This window comes from Rhinoderma darwinii, chromosome 3 (genome assembly GCF_050947455.1).
Source record: "Rhinoderma darwinii isolate aRhiDar2 chromosome 3, aRhiDar2.hap1, whole genome shotgun sequence".
NCBI lineage: Eukaryota > Metazoa > Chordata > Amphibia > Anura > Rhinodermatidae > Rhinoderma > Rhinoderma darwinii.
Window position 1 is genome coordinate 78,034,503 of NC_134689.1, and position 18,014 is coordinate 78,052,516.

General features: G+C 39.3%; 13 non-coding genes across 13 annotated transcripts; all 13 read right to left on the reverse strand.

The window, feature by feature from the left end:
- Nucleotides 1-5,770: 5,770 nt before the first annotated feature.
- TRNAL-AAG (transfer RNA leucine (anticodon AAG)) lies at nt 5,771-5,853 on the reverse strand. The gene has a single exon. It is a non-coding gene; the product is annotated as a tRNA-Leu (tRNA).
- A 754-nt stretch (nt 5,854-6,607) lies between these two features.
- TRNAL-AAG (transfer RNA leucine (anticodon AAG)) lies at nt 6,608-6,690 on the reverse strand. Its single transcript has one exon. It is a non-coding gene; the product is annotated as a tRNA-Leu (tRNA).
- A 512-nt stretch (nt 6,691-7,202) lies between these two features.
- Nucleotides 7,203-7,285, reverse strand: TRNAL-AAG (transfer RNA leucine (anticodon AAG)). The gene has a single exon. It is a non-coding gene; the product is annotated as a tRNA-Leu (tRNA).
- Nucleotides 7,286-7,797: 512 nt separating this feature from the next.
- TRNAL-AAG (transfer RNA leucine (anticodon AAG)) lies at nt 7,798-7,880 on the reverse strand. Its single transcript has one exon. It is a non-coding gene; the product is annotated as a tRNA-Leu (tRNA).
- A 512-nt stretch (nt 7,881-8,392) lies between these two features.
- On the reverse strand, nt 8,393-8,475 carry TRNAL-AAG (transfer RNA leucine (anticodon AAG)). The gene has a single exon. It is a non-coding gene; the product is annotated as a tRNA-Leu (tRNA).
- A 754-nt stretch (nt 8,476-9,229) lies between these two features.
- Nucleotides 9,230-9,312, reverse strand: TRNAL-AAG (transfer RNA leucine (anticodon AAG)). Its single transcript has one exon. It is a non-coding gene; the product is annotated as a tRNA-Leu (tRNA).
- Nucleotides 9,313-10,638: 1,326 nt separating this feature from the next.
- TRNAL-AAG (transfer RNA leucine (anticodon AAG)) lies at nt 10,639-10,721 on the reverse strand. Its single transcript has one exon. It is a non-coding gene; the product is annotated as a tRNA-Leu (tRNA).
- Nucleotides 10,722-13,149: 2,428 nt separating this feature from the next.
- TRNAL-AAG (transfer RNA leucine (anticodon AAG)) lies at nt 13,150-13,232 on the reverse strand. Its single transcript has one exon. It is a non-coding gene; the product is annotated as a tRNA-Leu (tRNA).
- A 754-nt stretch (nt 13,233-13,986) lies between these two features.
- Nucleotides 13,987-14,069, reverse strand: TRNAL-AAG (transfer RNA leucine (anticodon AAG)). Its single transcript has one exon. It is a non-coding gene; the product is annotated as a tRNA-Leu (tRNA).
- A 1,610-nt stretch (nt 14,070-15,679) lies between these two features.
- Nucleotides 15,680-15,762, reverse strand: TRNAL-AAG (transfer RNA leucine (anticodon AAG)). Its single transcript has one exon. It is a non-coding gene; the product is annotated as a tRNA-Leu (tRNA).
- Nucleotides 15,763-16,516: 754 nt separating this feature from the next.
- TRNAL-AAG (transfer RNA leucine (anticodon AAG)) lies at nt 16,517-16,599 on the reverse strand. The gene has a single exon. It is a non-coding gene; the product is annotated as a tRNA-Leu (tRNA).
- Nucleotides 16,600-17,111: 512 nt separating this feature from the next.
- On the reverse strand, nt 17,112-17,194 carry TRNAL-AAG (transfer RNA leucine (anticodon AAG)). The gene has a single exon. It is a non-coding gene; the product is annotated as a tRNA-Leu (tRNA).
- Nucleotides 17,195-17,706: 512 nt separating this feature from the next.
- On the reverse strand, nt 17,707-17,789 carry TRNAL-AAG (transfer RNA leucine (anticodon AAG)). The gene has a single exon. It is a non-coding gene; the product is annotated as a tRNA-Leu (tRNA).
- Nucleotides 17,790-18,014: the final 225 nt, after the last annotated feature.

The window sequence follows — 18,014 nt, forward strand, 5'->3', positions numbered from 1 at the left end:
TGTATCTATTATATCAAGAGTCTATCCTTTCATCCATTGGCATCGGTTACCGTCACATTACGATACCATTAATACTAACATGTCGTTTTCCCAAACACCCCAGCGGTCAAGAGTCGAAATGGCAGCAATGGTTTTTGGAGACCCTAATCATGCTAATTTGTCCCATTCCAATTCATCTCTACATAATAGATTTAAGGAATTGGAAAAATTGTCTGTCAATGAAACCAAAGTGTGGTGGGATTTAACCACACTTCAGAATTACATCTCGAAAAACATGATCCCTCGGGGTCTGAGAGTAAGAAAAATGCCTACACATAACTACTCGGATGATTTTTCAAAGGAATGGAATAACATCTTGACGGATTGTTCACTCAATCTCATGCGGCTTATCACAAAGCAAGAGAATATCAAACTAGTGGAATTACAACAGGACATTAGCAAAGTTAGGGATGAGATCAATTCTTTCTCCAGCTCACCAGACTTCGCCCTGCTACAAAAACGCACGGAAGATCACCTGGAGCAATTAGAGAAATCAATTGCTGAAACCAAAAAATCCAAGTTTCATAGGGATACCCAGGATTATAATAACAATGAAGTCTACACGTGGCACCGTTCCAATTACAACAGATTCAAGACCAAATCAATCTTGAGAAACAGACGGTCGCCACATAACCGCTCCCTTAACTCTCACAGAGTCAGTTTCAGCTCCACTGAACCTGAAACTACAGATGGGGCAGAAGGAGAATCAGACACGGACACGTCCATATACAACCAACAATCTAGATCCAACTTCAAACGCACCAGAGATGTTTCAAAAAACGGAGGAGGAGGGGGGGCCGAAAGCATCAATCCAGCCGACATCATATTGCCCCGCAGACTGAGGAACCAGAGATACTAAGAACTCTTGATGTGGTTAATCTTTCATCAGTGTCATTAACCCAAGCTCAGATTCATGTTCTTTCACTAGGACTCAATTTCGTACCAAATTCTAATTTCGACCCTTTCCACACTTTGCTTGATATTAATAAGTTTGTACGCAATCTTACCGTTAAGAGACACTTCTCAACCCCACAAGAGCCTTCATCTATCTCTCCATCTGAAACACTGACAACAGTTTCACCAGTTAATGCATATCGGAAATTATCGTTTCTGGAACAAACAACACTCTTACATCTGGAGGATTTAGCTGGACATTACATCAACCCATCTCCTCTCTCTGCATCCAAATTTGAAACCAAGAACCCAGGATTCTACCCGATTCATTCTCGCACAGAGTCTATGGACACTTTCCAGCAAATTGTAGAACGTGAGCTGTTTAAAATTCAAGAAGCAGCTAAATATGACACCTCCTCACATAATCTTACATTACTTGATAAACAGGCTATTAAATCCTTACATGATAACCATGACATAGTCATTCGCATGGCTGATAAGGGGGGTAGTGTCACCGTGTTAGACAAGGATGTGTATATCAACCAAATCATGTTATTGTTAAATGACACAGATACGTATATTAAGCTACAAGATAATCCAACTGACATGTTCCACAACGCCTTACAACAGATATTAGATAAAGGCTTAAATCTGGGTATTTTTACAACTAGAGAACACAAATATCTGTCAGTGGAACATCCGATAGTTCCCATTCTTCATGCACTTCCTAAAACACACAAGGGTTTGAATCCCCCTCCCATGCGACCCATTGTTTCGGGTATAGGCTCTCTTACAGAAAAGATTTCCGAATGGTTGGATACTTTTCTCCAGCCTTTAGTCACCAGAATTCCGGGATATCTCAAGGATACCAAGGATGTCCTACAGGCATTCCATAAGAAAATTTGGCAATGTGATTTCACCTGGCTTTCTTGTGACGTTGTTGCCCTCTACACCAGCATCCCTCGAGATGTTGCTCTAGAGGCCCTCAGGTATCACCTTCATAAATATAGTGGATATGACCCTAACATGCAATTATTTCTAATACAAATTACTCAGTATCTCATGACGCATAACTACTTCAGCTTCATAAACCAATTTTATTTACAAAAATGTGGTGTTTCCATGGGGGCCAAATTCTCCCCCTCCATTGCCAATCTCACCATGGCATGGTGGGAGGAACATTACATTTATTCTCCAACTAACCCTTTTCTTGACCACATACACTGGTATGGCAGATACATTGATGACCTCCTACTTATATGGGAGGGAGATGTATCTGCCATACCACTGTTTATGTCCTTTATTAACACCAATGGATCTAATCTCAAATTTACCTTTCATTTTAATTCTTCATACATCAATTTTCTAGACCTAAGTTTTTCGTGCATAATAGGAGACATAATTCAGTCTAACATCTACCGCAAATCTATATCAGGAAATACAATACTGCATGCATCAAGCTGTCATCCCACACACACGGTTTCTGCCATTCCTATCGGTGAACTCACACGCGCCAAACGCAATTGTAGTTCCCATATGAGCTATATCAAAGAAGAGTCTATCATCTGCAATAGGTTAAAAGCAAGAGGCTACAAGAACTGGACCCTATCAAGGGCTAAAAACATAGTCGCTACCAAAAATAGAGATTCCCTTATATCAATGGATAATACTCAAACCATTTCAACCCGGAGTCAAAATATTCCAACTCTAGTTTTGCAATACAGTAAGCAGTTCAACACCATCAAAAACATGGTGTTGAAATACATCCCCTTACTGTATGACGATCCAACACTAGAAAACCTTTTAAAAAATGGATGCAGAATAGTATCTCGTAGGGCACAAACCTTGGGCAACATATTGTCTCCATCATTTCTGCCAACTAATAACCCTAAACCTTCATGGCTAACTTATAAAGGATTTTATAGGTGTGGGATTAATCCCTGCAAAGTTTGCACTTTTGCCAAAATTAATAAACAATATTCCAACTCTTCAGAAACCACCACCTTTGCTATTAAAACATATATGAACTGTAACAGCGACCATGTAGTGTATATTATCGAATGCACAACATGCAATCTCAAATACGTCGGCTGCACTACCAGGAAATTTAAAATTCGCATATTAGAACACCTTAGTTATATACGCAATCCATCCATCGTCAATATTTCTAATGCAGCCAGGCATTTTGTGACTTGCCACAATAGAAATGTCAGCTCTTTTTCCACATATGCTATTGAAAAAGTAAGGTGTACAAAAAGAGGGGGTGATTTAAAACAGCGTTTACTTACCAGGGAGGCCTTTTGGATTTATAGTTTGGAGACTCGCTTCCCCAAAGGACTCAACCTTAGGAAGGATCTCATGTTTCATTATTGAAACATCGCAATTTATATGAACTAGACTATAGACTCCTACCCTGATTGCTTGTGCCGGCAGGTACACACACCTCAATAAATCTTTCCAGTATGGCATTTATTGCAGTTCTGTTTTCTTAGTGCCATTTTACATTAAGTTTCCATACATAAGGTAAATACATACTTACATTTTGCTATATGTACCTAGATCAATCCATTATAGCTACATATTAATGGGCCACATTGGGTCATTATCATCAAGTACCTATGCTACTGTATTGAGTGTATGTTTTTTCATGACGATTAAGATCACATACATACTCTTCACTGAATTATTGTCACACTTATTATGACTATTCAATGCTTAGTTAATTAATTTCTCAGCATTATAAATTATCAAGCAAATTTGAATTAGCCCATTATACATTCAATGGTATCATAGGATCGCGCAGTATATTTTGTAAAGGAATTTATAGCCTACTCCTTGGGATTCCAGATTTACAGTTTCTGATATTTGCCTACGTTTTTGTACACTTATAATATTATTACCAGCCACTAGTTGGTTTTATTCATTTCGAATTTATTTTCTAACACCAGTCTATACATATATATACCACTTGTACATGGTTCTATACATTTTTAACTTATTTTCCAATATCAGTCTATGCACAACAATACCATCTGCATATGACTTTTCCTATGGTTATATATACAACTAGTGTTTAATTCATTTGTTAGGTTTTTAGGTATGTAATCAACAATATTTATTATTACACTATTTTATGACAATGTGACTTGTATTGATGAGTTATAAAACGTAATCAAGGTACACCATCGTAACTCGTTGAATGTCCCTTTCTATGAATACTCACATCCTTTCATTCTCTAACTCTGTTGTTGTTGTTGTCTATTACCATTATTAACTATCAGCGGACTTTAACTGATCTTACTTGATGCTCTTTCTATCAGCAAACACAGCTTGTTTTGCATACTATATAAGTCCATATTCACACTCACTGAGCTTTGTTAATGCGCATTTTTTTCATCAGCCTTTTTCTTTTTCATCAGCTCTTTATCCGTTGCGGTTCGCTCGGCCACAGGGGTTTTTTCTCTGTGATCCGACAGGTTATACGATGTATTTTTGGGTTTATATCTTTGAGCCATTCGTTTCCATTCTTTATTAACCAATTCACCTAACATAATGTGCATTTATTTTAGACTGACAGTTGTCTCGAACAACTATTGACATAAATGAATTGAATTACCATAGACCATTTACATTCTATAATACTACAGCATTTTGATCCTTCTTCATTTCTGTTTTTAATCTCTTTATATTTTCTCACATTTTTCAATGTTTCAATTTGTCAACATGTCATGTTTGCTTTTTATGTATAAGTACTGATAAGGCCGTGTGTCTCAGTCTCTTTTGTATGCACTCATTTAAGATATACGGGTTTACCATCTACTATCATTAACGATATTGTTACATTTATACCCGTTACTTTTATTATTCTTCCTATTATATTATACCAATATGACATTGTTAATATACATATGAGGGCTAGGTTTTCAACTAGCTTTGGTTCGTATTTACTCATACTACTAGCCACTCCTTAATTCTTGGTATCTACCAATTACCAGCATTTGCATATTGGCCTTTCCTGCTGATTGATTAGCATATAAGGATATCTCAGACACACGGTCTTCTACTCATTTGCCATGACTAAGATCGCAGACTGCGATCGAAACGCGTAGGCTCAGGTTCAAGCCCTGACTACTCACACCTTGGGACTGCGTCTCCCTTCTGTTTTATGCTTTTTTCTTCAATAAACATGGGACTTCGTTTTCCCTTTTAACTTACCATCAGCGCTGGATCAACTCTTCTCTACATCCATTGCCTTACACCGCGGGCCGTCGCGGGGATCCGACTGACGCTGTCTGGAGACGCACACTGGTGAGCTGGAGGTTCTCTCCCTTTCTTCATTCACTCAAGTAAGCAGAGGAATCTGTATTGTCTTACATAGTTACTTAAATATGAAATAGAAAATAGAAAGATTAGTACTGTTTCTTGTCCATTTCCATCATGTAGTTATTGGTTTATGATTAACAGTGCTGTAAAAAAGAGGTCCTGAAGAACCCTTGTTCTTGCTTTAACCTGAAAATACAGAAAAACTACCCTGGGAGGTACCCAGCAGTAGTTTAGTGGAGTTCCATTCTCTATAACATTCACTCAAGTAAGCAGAGGAATCGGTATTGTCTTACATAGTTTACTTAAATATGAGTATTCAAAAGTGGGATTTAAATCCACGCCTTCACGAGAGACTGCTCGGTCATCCTATCCTACACAAATAAGAAAACTTTCAAGATTGGATGCCAAGCCAGTCATCTGAAGAGTCTAACATTTTGGGGCGTGTTTTGGCACAGTGGGTTTTTTCACTAGCGCTGTCGGAATGACATTGCAGTGTGTTTAATAAAAGTTGTATTGTCAGAAGTGGGATTTGAACCCACGTCTCCAGGGGAGACTGCGACCTTAACGCAGCGCCTTAGACCGCTCGGCCATCCTGACTTATAGAAAAGCCAAGCCTTTCAGATATGGAAGAAAAAACCGTCATGTTAAGGGTCCAGTTTTTGGGAATTTAAAATAGAAAGATTAGAACTGTTTCTTGTCCATTTCCATCATGTAGTTATTGGTTTATGATTAACAGTGCTGTAACAAAGAGGTCCTGAAGAACCCTTGTTCTTGCTTTAACCTGAAAATACAGAAAAACTACCCTGGGAGGTACCCAGCAGTAGTTTAGTGGAGTTCCATTCTCTATAACATTCACTCAAGTAAGCAGAGGAATCTGTATTGTCTTACATAGTTACTTAAATATGAAATAGAAAATAGAAAGATTAGTACTGTTTCTTGTCCATTTCCATCATGTAGTTATTGGTTTATGATTAACAGTGCTGTAAAAAAGAGGTCCTGAAGAACCCTTGTTCTTGCTTTAACCTGAAAATACAGAAAAACTACCCTGGGAGGTACCCAGCAGTAGTTTAGTGGAGTTCCATTCTCTATAACATTCACTCAAGTAAGCAGAGGAATCGGTATTGTCTTACATAGTTTACTTAAATATGAATATTCAAAAGTGGGATTTAAATCCACGCCTTCACGAGAGACTGCTCGGTCATCCTATCCTACACAAATAAGTAAACTTTCAAGATTGGATGCCAAGCCAGTTATCTGAAGAGTCTAACATTTTGGGGCGTGTTTTGGCATAGTGGGTTTTTTCACTAGCGCTGTCGGAATGACATTGCAGTGTGTTTAATAAAAATTGTATTGTCAGAAGTGGGATTTGAACCCACGCCTCCAGGGGAGACTGCGACCTTAACGCAGCGCCTTAGACCGCTCGGCCATCCTGACTTATAGAAAAGCCAAGCCTTTCAGATATGGAAGAAAAAACCGTAATGTTAAGGGTCCAGTTTTTAGGAATTTAAAATAGAAAGATTAGTACTGTTTCTTGTCCATTTCCATCATGTAGTTATTGGTTTATGATTAACAGTGCTGTAAAAAAGAGGTCCTGAAGAACCCTTGTTCTTGCTTTAACCTGAAAATACAGAAAAACTACCCTGGGAGGTACCCAGCAGTAGTTTAGTGGAGTTCCATTCTCTATAACATTCACTCAAGTAAGCAGAGGAATCGGTATTGTCTTACATAGTTTACTTAAATATGAGTATTCAAAAGTGGGATTTAAATCCACGCCTTCACGAGAGACTGCTCGGTCATCCTATCCTACACAAATAAGAAAACTTTCAAGATTGGATGCCAAGCCAGTCATCTGAAGAGTCTAACATTTTGGGGCGTGTTTTGGCATAGTGGGTTTTTTCACTAGCGCTGTCGGAACGACATTGCAGTGTGTTTAAGAAAAGTTGTATTGTCAGAAGTGGGATTTGAACCCACGCCTCCAGGGGAGACTGCGACCTTAACGCAGCGCCTTAGACCGCTCGGCCATCCTGACTTATAGAAAAGCCAAGCCTTTCAGATATGGAAGAAAAAACCGTCATGTTAAGGGTCCAGTTCTTGGGAATTTAAAATAGAAAGATTAGAACTGTTTCTTGTCTATTTCCATCATGTAGTTATTGGTTTATGATTAACAGTGCTGTAACAAAGAGGTACTGAAGAACCCTTGTTCTTGCTTTAACCTGAAAATACAGAAAAACTACCCTGGGAGGTACCCAGCAGTAGTTTAGTGGAGTTCCATTCTCTATAACATTCACTCAAGTAAGCAGAGGAATCGGTATTGTCTTACATAGTTTACTTAAATATGAGTATTCAAAAGTTGGATTTAAATCCACGCCTTCACGAGAGACTGCTCGGTCATCCTATCCTACACAAATAAGAAAACTTTCAAGATTGGATGCCAAGCCAGTCATCTGAAGAGTCTAACATTTTGGGGCGTGTTTTGGCATAGTGGGTTTTTTCACTAGCGCTGTCGGAATGACATTGCAGTGTGTTTAAGAAAAGTTGTATTGTCAGAAGTGGGATTTGAACCCACGCCTCCAGGGGAGACTGCGACCTTAACGCAGCGCCTTAGACCGCTCGGCCATCCTGACTTATAGAAAAGCCAAGCCTTTCAGATATGGAAGAAAAAACCGTCATGTTAAGGGTCCAGTTCTTGGGAATTTAAAATAGAAAGATTAGAACTGTTTCTTGTCTATTTCCATCATGTAGTTATTGGTTTATGATTAACAGTGCTGTAACAAAGAGGTACTGAAGAACCCTTGTTCTTGCTTTAACCTGAAAATACAGAAAAACTACCCTGGGAGGTACCCAGCAGTAGTTTAGTGGAGTTCCATTCTCTATAACATTCACTCAAGTAAGCAGAGGAATCGGTATTGTCTTACATAGTTTACTTAAATATGAGTATTCAAAAGTGGGATTTAAATCCACGCCTTCACGAGAGACTGCTCGGTCATCCTATCCTACACAAATAAGAAAACTTTCAAGATTGGATGCCAAGCCAGTCATCTGAAGAGTCTAACATTTTGGGGCATGTTTTGGCATAGTGGGTTTTTTCACTAGCGCTGTCGGAATGACATTGCAGTGTGTTTAAGAAAAGTTGTATTGTCAGAAGTGGGATTTGAACCCACGCCTCCAGGGGAGACTGCGACCTTAACGCAGCGCCTTAGACCGCTCGGCCATCCTGACTTATAGAAAAGCCAAGCCTTTCAGATATGGAAGAAAAAACCGTCATGTTAAGGGTCCAGTTTTTGGGAATTTAAAATAGAAAGATTAGAACTGTTTCTTGTCCATTTCCATCATGTAGTTATTGGTTTATGATTAACAGTGCTGTAACAAAGAGGTACTGAAGAACCCTTGTTCTTGCTTTAACCTGAAAATACAGAAAAACTACCCTGGGAGGTACCCAGCAGTAGTTTAGTGGAGTTCCATTCTCTATAACATTCACTCAAGTAAGCAGAGGAATCTGTATTGTCTTACATAGTTACTTAAATATGAAATAGAAAATAGAAAGATTAGTACTGTTTCTTGTCCATTTCCATCATGTAGTTATTGGTTTATGATTAACAGTGCTGTAAAAAAGAGGTCCTGAAGAACCCTTGTTCTTGCTTTAACCTGAAAATACAGAAAAACTACCCTGGGAGGTACCCAGCAGTAGTTTAGTGGAGTTCCATTCTCTATAACATTCACTCAAGTAAGCAGAGGAATCGGTATTGTCTTACATAGTTTACTTAAATATGAGTATTCAAAAGTGGGATTTAAATCCACGCCTTCACGAGAGACTGCTCGGTCATCCTATCCTACACAAATAAGAAAACTTTCAAGATTGGATGCCAAGCCAGTCATCTGAAGAGTCTAACATTTTGGGGCGTGTTTTGGCATAGTGGGTTTTTTCACTAGCGCTGTCGGAATGACATTGCAGTGTGTTTAAGAAAAGTTGTATTGTCAGAAGTGGGATTTGAACCCACGCCTCCAGGGGAGACTGCGACCTTAACGCAGCGCCTTAGACCGCTCGGCCATCCTGACTTATAGAAAAGCCAAGCCTTTCAGATATGGAAGAAAAAACCGTCATGTTAAGGGTCCAGTTTTTGGGAATTTAAAATAGAAAGATTAGAACTGTTTCTTGTCCATTTCCATCATGTAGTTATTGGTTTATGATTAACAGTGCTGTAACAAAGAGGTCCTGAAGAACCCTTGTTCTTGCTTTAACCTGAAAATACAGAAAAACTACCCTGGGAGGTACCCAGCAGTAGTTTAGTGGAGTTCCATTCTCTATAACATTCACTCAAGTAAGCAGAGGAATCTGTATTGTCTTACATAGTTACTTAAATATGAAATAGAAAATAGAAAGATTAGTACTGTTTCTTGTCCATTTCCATCATGTAGTTATTGGTTTATGATTAACAGTGCTGTAAAAAAGAGGTCCTGAAGAACCCTTGTTCTTGCTTTAACCTGAAAATACAGAAAAACTACCCTGGGAGGTACCCAGCAGTAGTTTAGTGGAGTTCCATTCTCTATAACATTCACTCAAGTAAGCAGAGGAATCGGTATTGTCTTACATAGTTTACTTAAATATGAGTATTCAAAAGTGGGATTTAAATCCACGCCTTCACGAGAGACTGCTCGGTCATCCTATCCTACACAAATAAGAAAACTTTCAAGATTGGATGCCAAGCCAGTCATCTGAAGAGTCTAACATTTTGGGGCGTGTTTTGGCATAGTGGGTTTTTTCACTAGCGCTGTCGGAATGACATTGCAGTGTGTTTAATAAAAGTTGTATTGTCAGAAGTGGGATTTGAACCCACGCCTCCAGGGGAGACTGCGACCTTAACGCAGCGCCTTATAGAAAAGCCAAGCCTTTCAGATATGGAAGAAAAAACCGTCATGTTAAGGGTCCAGTTCTTGGGAATTTAAAATAGAAAGATTAGAACTGTTTCTTGTCTATTTCCATCATGTAGTTATTGGTTTATGATTAACAGTGCTGTAACAAAGAGGTACTGAAGAACCCTTGTTCTTGCTTTAACCTGAAAATACAGAAAAACTACCCTGGGAGGTACCCAGCAGTAGTTTAGTGGAGTTCCATTCTCTATAACATTCACTCAAGTAAGCAGAGGAATCGGTATTGTCTTACATAGTTTACTTAAATATGAGTATTCAAAAGTGGGATTTAAATCCACGCCTTCACGAGAGACTGCTCGGTCATCCTATCCTACACAAATAAGAAAACTTTCAAGATTGGATGCCAAGCCAGTCATCTGAAGAGTCTAACATTTTGGGGCGTGTTTTGGCATAGTGGGTTTTTTCACTAGCGCTGTCGGAATGACATTGCAGTGTGTTTAAGAAAAGTTGTATTGTCAGAAGTGGGATTTGAACCCACGCCTCCAGGGGAGACTGCGACCTTAACGCAGCGCCTTAGACCGCTCGGCCATCCTGACTTATAGAAAAGCCAAGCCTTTCAGATATGGAAGAAAAAACCGTCATGTTAAGGGTCCAGTTTTTGGGAATTTAAAATAGAAAGATTAGAACTGTTTCTTGTCCATTTCCATCATGTAGTTATTGGTTTATGATTAACAGTGCTGTAACAAAGAGGTACTGAAGAACCCTTGTTCTTGCTTTAACCTGAAAATACAGAAAAACTACCCTGGGAGGTACCCAGCAGTAGTTTAGTGGAGTTCCATTCTCTATAACATTCACTCAAGTAAGCAGAGGAATCTGTATTGTCTTACATAGTTACTTAAATATGAAATAGAAAATAGAAAGATTAGTACTGTTTCTTGTCCATTTCCATCATGTAGTTATTGGTTTATGATTAACAGTGCTGTAAAAAAGAGGTCCTGAAGAACCCTTGTTCTTGCTTTAACCTGAAAATACAGAAAAACTACCCTGGGAGGTACCCAGCAGTAGTTTAGTGGAGTTCCATTCTCTATAACATTCACTCAAGTAAGCAGAGGAATCGGTATTGTCTTACATAGTTTACTTAAATATGAGTATTCAAAAGTGGGATTTAAATCCACGCCTTCACGAGAGACTGCTCGGTCATCCTATCCTACACAAATAAGAAAACTTTCAAGATTGGATGCCAAGCCAGTCATCTGAAGAGTCTAACATTTTGGGGCGTGTTTTGGCATAGTGGGTTTTTTCACTAGCGCTGTCGGAATGACATTGCAGTGTGTTTAAGAAAAGTTGTATTGTCAGAAGTGGGATTTGTACCCACGCCTCCAGGGGAGACTGCGACCTTAACGCAGCGCCTTAGACCGCTCGGCCATCCTGACTTATAGAAAAGCCAAGCCTTTCAGATATGGAAGAAAAAACCGTCATGTTAAGGGTCCAGTTTTTGGGAATTTAAAATAGAAAGATTAGAACTGTTTCTTGTCCATTTCCATCATGTAGTTATTGGTTTATGATTAACAGTGCTGTAACAAAGAGGTCCTGAAGAACCCTTGTTCTTGCTTTAACCTGAAAATACAGAAAAACTACCCTGGGAGGTACCCAGCAGTAGTTTAGTGGAGTTCCATTCTCTATAACATTCACTCAAGTAAGCAGAGGAATCTGTATTGTCTTACATAGTTACTTAAATATGAAATAGAAAATAGAAAGATTAGTACTGTTTCTTGTCCATTTCCATCATGTAGTTATTGGTTTATGATTAACAGTGCTGTAAAAAAGAGGTCCTGAAGAACCCTTGTTCTTGCTTTAACCTGAAAATACAGAAAAACTACCCTGGGAGGTACCCAGCAGTAGTTTAGTGGAGTTCCATTCTCTATAACATTCACTCAAGTAAGCAGAGGAATCGGTATTGTCTTACATAGTTTACTTAAATATGAGTATTCAAAAGTGGGATTTAAATCCACGCCTTCACGAGAGACTGCTCGGTCATCCTATCCTACACAAATAAGAAAACTTTCAAGATTGGATGCCAAGCCAGTCATCTGAAGAGTCTAACATTTTGGGGCGTGTTTTGGCATAGTGGGTTTTTTCACTAGCGCTGTCGGAATGACATTGCAGTGTGTTTAAGAAAAGTTGTATTGTCAGAAGTGGAATTTGAACCCACGCCTCCAGGGGAGACTGCGACCTTAAAGCAGCGCCTTAGACCGCTCGGCCATCCTGACTTATAGAAAAGCCAAGCCTTTCAGATATGGAAGAAAAAACCGTCATGTTAAGGGTCCAGTTTTTGGGAATTTAAAATAGAAAGATTAGAACTGTTTCTTGTCCATTTCCATCATGTAGTTATTGGTTTATGATTAACAGTGCTGTAACAAAGAGGTCCTGAAGAACCCTTGTTCTTGCTTTAACCTGAAAATACAGAAAAACTACCCTGGGAGGTACCCAGCAGTAGTTTAGTGGAGTTCCATTCTCTATAACATTCACTCAAGTAAGCAGAGGAATCTGTATTGTCTTACATAGTTACTTAAATATGAAATAGAAAATAGAAAGATTAGTACTGTTTCTTGTCCATTTCCATCATGTAGTTATTGGTTTATGATTAACAGTGCTGTAAAAAAGAGGTCCTGAAGAACCCTTGTTCTTGCTTTAACCTGAAAATACAGAAAAACTACCCTGGGAGGTACCCAGCAGTAGTTTAGTGGAGTTCCATTCTCTATAACATTCACTCAAGTAAGCAGAGGAATCGGTATTGTCTTACATAGTTTACTTAAATATGAGTATTCAAAAGTGGGATTTAAATCCACGCCTTCACGAGAGACTGCTCGGTCATCCTATCCTACACAAATAAGAAAACTTTCAAGATTGGATGCCAAGCCAGTCATCTGAAGAGTCTAACATTTTGGGGCGTGTTTTGGCATAGTGGGTTTTTTCACTAGCGCTGTCGGAATGACATTGCAGTGTGTTTAAGAAAAGTTGTATTGTCAGAAGTGGGATTTGAACCCACGCCTCCAGGGGAGACTGCGACCTTAACGCAGCGCCTTAGACCGCTCGGCCATCCTGACTTATAGAAAAGCCAAGCCTTTCAGATATGGAAGAAAAAACCGTCATGTTAAGGGTCCAGTTTTTGGGAATTTAAAATAGAAAGATTAGAACTGTTTCTTGTCCATTTCCATCATGTAGTTATTGGTTTATGATTAACAGTGCTGTAACAAAGAGGTCCTGAAGAACCCTTGTTCTTGCTTTAACCTGAAAATACAGAAAAACTACCCTGGGAGGTACCCAGCAGTAGTTTAGTGGAGTTCCATTCTCTATAACATTCACTCAAGTAAGCAGAGGAATCTGTATTGTCTTACATAGTTACTTAAATATGAAATAGAAAATAGAAAGATTAGTACTGTTTCTTGTCCATTTCCATCATGTAGTTATTGGTTTATGATTAACAGTGCTGTAAAAAAGAGGTCCTGAAGAACCCTTGTTCTTGCTTTAACCTGACAATACAGAAAAACTACCCTGGGAGGTACCCAGCAGTAGTTTAGTGGAGTTCCATTCTCTATAACATTCACTCAAGTAAGCAGAGGAATCGGTATTGTCTTACATAGTTTACTTAAATATGAGTATTCAAAAGTGGGATTTAAATCCACGCCTTCACGAGAGACTGCTCGGTCATCCTATCCTACACAAATAAGAAAACTTTCAAGATTGGATGCCAAGCCAGTCATCTGAAGAGTCTAACATTTTGGGGCGTGTTTTGGCATAGTGGGTTTTTTCACTAGCGCTGTCGGAATGACATTGCAGTGTGTTTAAGAAAAGTTGTATTGTCAGAAGTGGAATTTGAACCCACGCCTCCAGGGGAGACTGCGACCTTAACGCAGCGCCTTAGACCGCTCGGCCATCCTGACTTATAGAAAAGCCAAGCCTTTCAGATATGGAAGAAAAAACCGTCATGTTAAGGGTCCAGTTTTTGGGAATTTAAAATAGAAAGATTAGAACTGTTTCTTGTCCATTTCCATCATGTAGTTATTGGTTTATGATTAACAGTGCTGTAACAAAGAGGTCCTGAAGAACCCTTGTTCTTGCTTTAACCTGAAAATACAGAAAAACTACCCTGGGAGGTACCCAGCAGTAGTTTAGTGGAGTTCCATTCTCTATAACATTCACTCAAGTAAGCAGAGGAATCTGTATTGTCTTACATAGTTACTTAAATATGAAATAGAAAATAGAAAGATTAGTACTGTTTCTTGTCCATTTCCATCATGTAGTTATTGGTTTATGATTAACAGTGCTGTAAAAAAGAGGTCCTGAAGAACCCTTGTTCTTGCTTTAACCTGAAAATACAGAAAAACTACCCTGGGAGGTACCCAGCAGTAGTTTAGTGGAGTTCCATTCTCTATAACATTCACTCAAGTAAGCAGAGGAATCGGTATTGTCTTACATAGTTTACTTAAAGGAACAGTGTCATGGCAAATAATTTTTTTATATGTTAAAGATGTTAGTGCTGTAATAAAAACGTTTATATTCATTTGTGTGTTTGTGTTTTACTATTTCTTATTTTTACACTTTTTCTTCCCTATGGGGGCTGCCATTTTTTGTTCCATTTCTGTGTGTGTCGATTAACGACACACACAGACATGGAGTACGGCAGCCACAGTCCCATAGGGACTGTGAACGGCTCCCGTCCCATTCACGTCCGTGTACGGCGTCTGTGTGGGAACTGCGCATGCGCCGCTCCCACACAGTCCTATTCGAAATTGGCGCCGTCCGGCGCCATTTTCCTGTGGACCGGAAGTCGCGGCCGGACTGTAATATTACTACTTCCGGTCGCGGCTTCCAGACTTGTGCACATGGAACAGCGGCAGCAAAGGGAGCGGACGGGCCCGAGGGAGCCGCGGCGGCAGGAGCAGGTAAGACATTTCAATGTATGTTAGTGTTTGTGTGTGTTTACTACTGTATGTAAACCTACTACACTGTGGGTTACCTCAAAAAATGGCGACACACAGTGTAGGAGGTTAAACCTTTCAAACCCCTCGTTTATCCCGGCACTAGCCAGGATAAAGGAGGGGGGGATGCTGAGAGCTCACTAGAGCGAGGGCTTTTAACCCAATGTTGCAATGCTGCAACATTGGGAACAGCTCCATCTAGTGACCAAAAATGGGTAGTATTATAAATTAGAAATAATTTATAATATTTCCTGGACTCGTGCAAAAAAAAAAAAAAAATTTGAACAATGTTTAATCACCCACACACTAAATGTTTAATTTTTTAAAAAAAAACATGTTTTTAGGGCAACACCATGCCTTTAAATATGAGTATTCAAAAGTGGGATTTAAATCCACGCCTTCACGAGAGACTGCTCGGTCATACTATCCTACACAAATAAGAAAACTTTCAAGATTGGATGCCAAGCCAGTCATCTGAAGAGTCTAACATTTTGGGGCGTGTTTTGGCATAGTGGGTTTTTTCACTAGCGCTGTCGGAAATGACATTGCAGTGTGTTTAAGAAAAGTTGTATTGTCAGAAGTGGGATTTGAACCCACGCCTCCAGGGGAGACTGCGACCTTAACGCAGCGCCTTAGACCGCTCGGCCATCCTGACTTATAGAAAAGCCAAGCCTTTCAGATATGGAAGAAAAAACCGTCATGTTAAGGGTCCAGTTTTTGGGAATTTAAAATAGAAAGATTAGAACTGTTTCTTGTCCATTTCCATCATGTAGTTATTGGTTTATGATTAACAGTGCTGTAACAAAGAGGTCCTGAAGAACCCTTGTTCTTGCTTTAACCTGAAAATACAGAAAAACTACCCTGGGAGGTACCCAGCAGTAGTTTAGTGGAGTTCCATTCTCTATAACATTCACTCAAGTAAGCAGAGGAATCTGTATTGTCTTACATAGTTACTTAAATATGAAATAGAAAATAGAAAGATTAGTACTGTTTCTTGTCCATTTCCATCATGTAGTTATTGGTTTATGATTAACAGTGCTGTAAAAAAGAGGTCCTGAAGAACCCTTGTTCTTGCTTTAACCTGAAAATACAGAAAAACTACCCTGGGAGGTACCCAGCAGTAGTTTAGTGGAGTTCCATTCTCTATAACATTCACTCAAGTAAGCAGAGGAATCGGTATTGTCTTACATAGTTTACTTAAATATGAATATTCAAAAGTGGGATTTAAATCCACGCCTTCACGAGAGACTGCTCGGTCATCCTATCCTACACAAATAAGTAAACTTTCAAGATTGGATGCCAAGCCAGTTATCTGAAGAGTCTAACATTTTGGGGCGTGTTTTGGCATAGTGGGTTTTTTCACTAGCGCTGTCGGAATGACATTGCAGTGTGTTTAATAAAAATTGTATTGTCAGAAGTGGGATTTGAACCCACGCCTCCAAGGGAGACTGCGACCTTAACGCAGCGCCTTAGACCGCTCGGCCATCCTGACTTATAGAAAAGCCAAGCCTTTCAGATATGGAAGAAAAAACCGTAATGTTAAGGGTCCAGTTTTTAGGAATTTAAAATAGAAAGATTAGTACTGTTTCTTGTCCATTTCCATCATGTAGTTATTGGTTTATGATTAACAGTGCTGTAAAAAAGAGGTCCTGATGAACCCTTGTTCTTGCTTTAACCTGAAAATACAGAAAAACTACCCTGGGAGGTACCCAGCAGTAGTTTAGTGGAGTTCCATTCTCTATAACATTCACTCAAGTAAGCAGAGGAATCGGTATTGTCTTACATAGTTTACTTAAATATGAGTATTCAAAAGTGGGATTTAAATCCACGCCTTCACGAGAGACTGCTCGGTCATCCTATCCTACACAAATAAGAAAACTTTCAAGATTGGATGCCAAGCCAGTCATCTGAAGAGTCTAACATTTTGGGGCGTGTTTTGGCATAGTGGGTTTTTTCACTAGCGCTGTCGGAATGACATTGCAGTGTGTTTAAGAAAAGTTGTATTGTCAGAAGTGGGATTTGAACCCACGCCTCCAGGGGAGACTGCGACCTTAACGCAGCGCCTTAGACCGCTCGGCCATCCTGACTTATAGAAAAGCCAAGCCTTTCAGATATGGAAGAAAAAACCGTCATGTTAAGGGTCCAGTTCTTGGGAATTTAAAATAGAAAGATTAGAACTGTTTCTTGTCTATTTCCATCATGTAGTTATTGGTTTATGATTAACAGTGCTGTAACAAAGAGGTACTGAAGAACCCTTGTTCTTGCTTTAACCTGAAAATACAGAAAAACTACCCTGGGAGGTACCCAGCAGTAGTTTAGTGGAGTTCCATTCTCTATAACATTCACTCAAGTAAGCAGAGGAATCGGTATTGTCTTACATAGTTTACTTAAATATGAGTATTCAAAAGTGGGATTTAAATCCACGCCTTCACGAGAGACTGCTCGGTCATCCTATCCTACACAAATAAGAAAACTTTCAAGATTGGATGCCAAGCCAGTCATCTGAAGAGTCTAACATTTTGGGGCGTGTTTTGGCATAGTGGGTTTTTTCACTAGCGCTGTCGGAATGACATTGCAGTGTGTTTAATAAAAGTTGTATTGTCAGAAGTGGGATTTGAACTCACGCCTCCAGGGGAGACTGCGACCTTAACGCAGCGCCTTAGACCGCTCGGCCATCCTGACTTATAGAAAAGCCAAGCCTTTCAGATATGGAAGAAAAAACCGTCATGTTAAGGGTCCAGTTTTTGGGAATTTAAAATAGAAAGATTAGAACTGTTTCTTGTCCATTTCCATCATGTAGTTATTGGTTTATGATTAACAGTGCTGTAACAAAGAGGTCCTGAAGAACCCTTGTTCTTGCTTTAACCTGAAAATACAGAAAAACTACCCTGGGAGGTACCCAGCAGT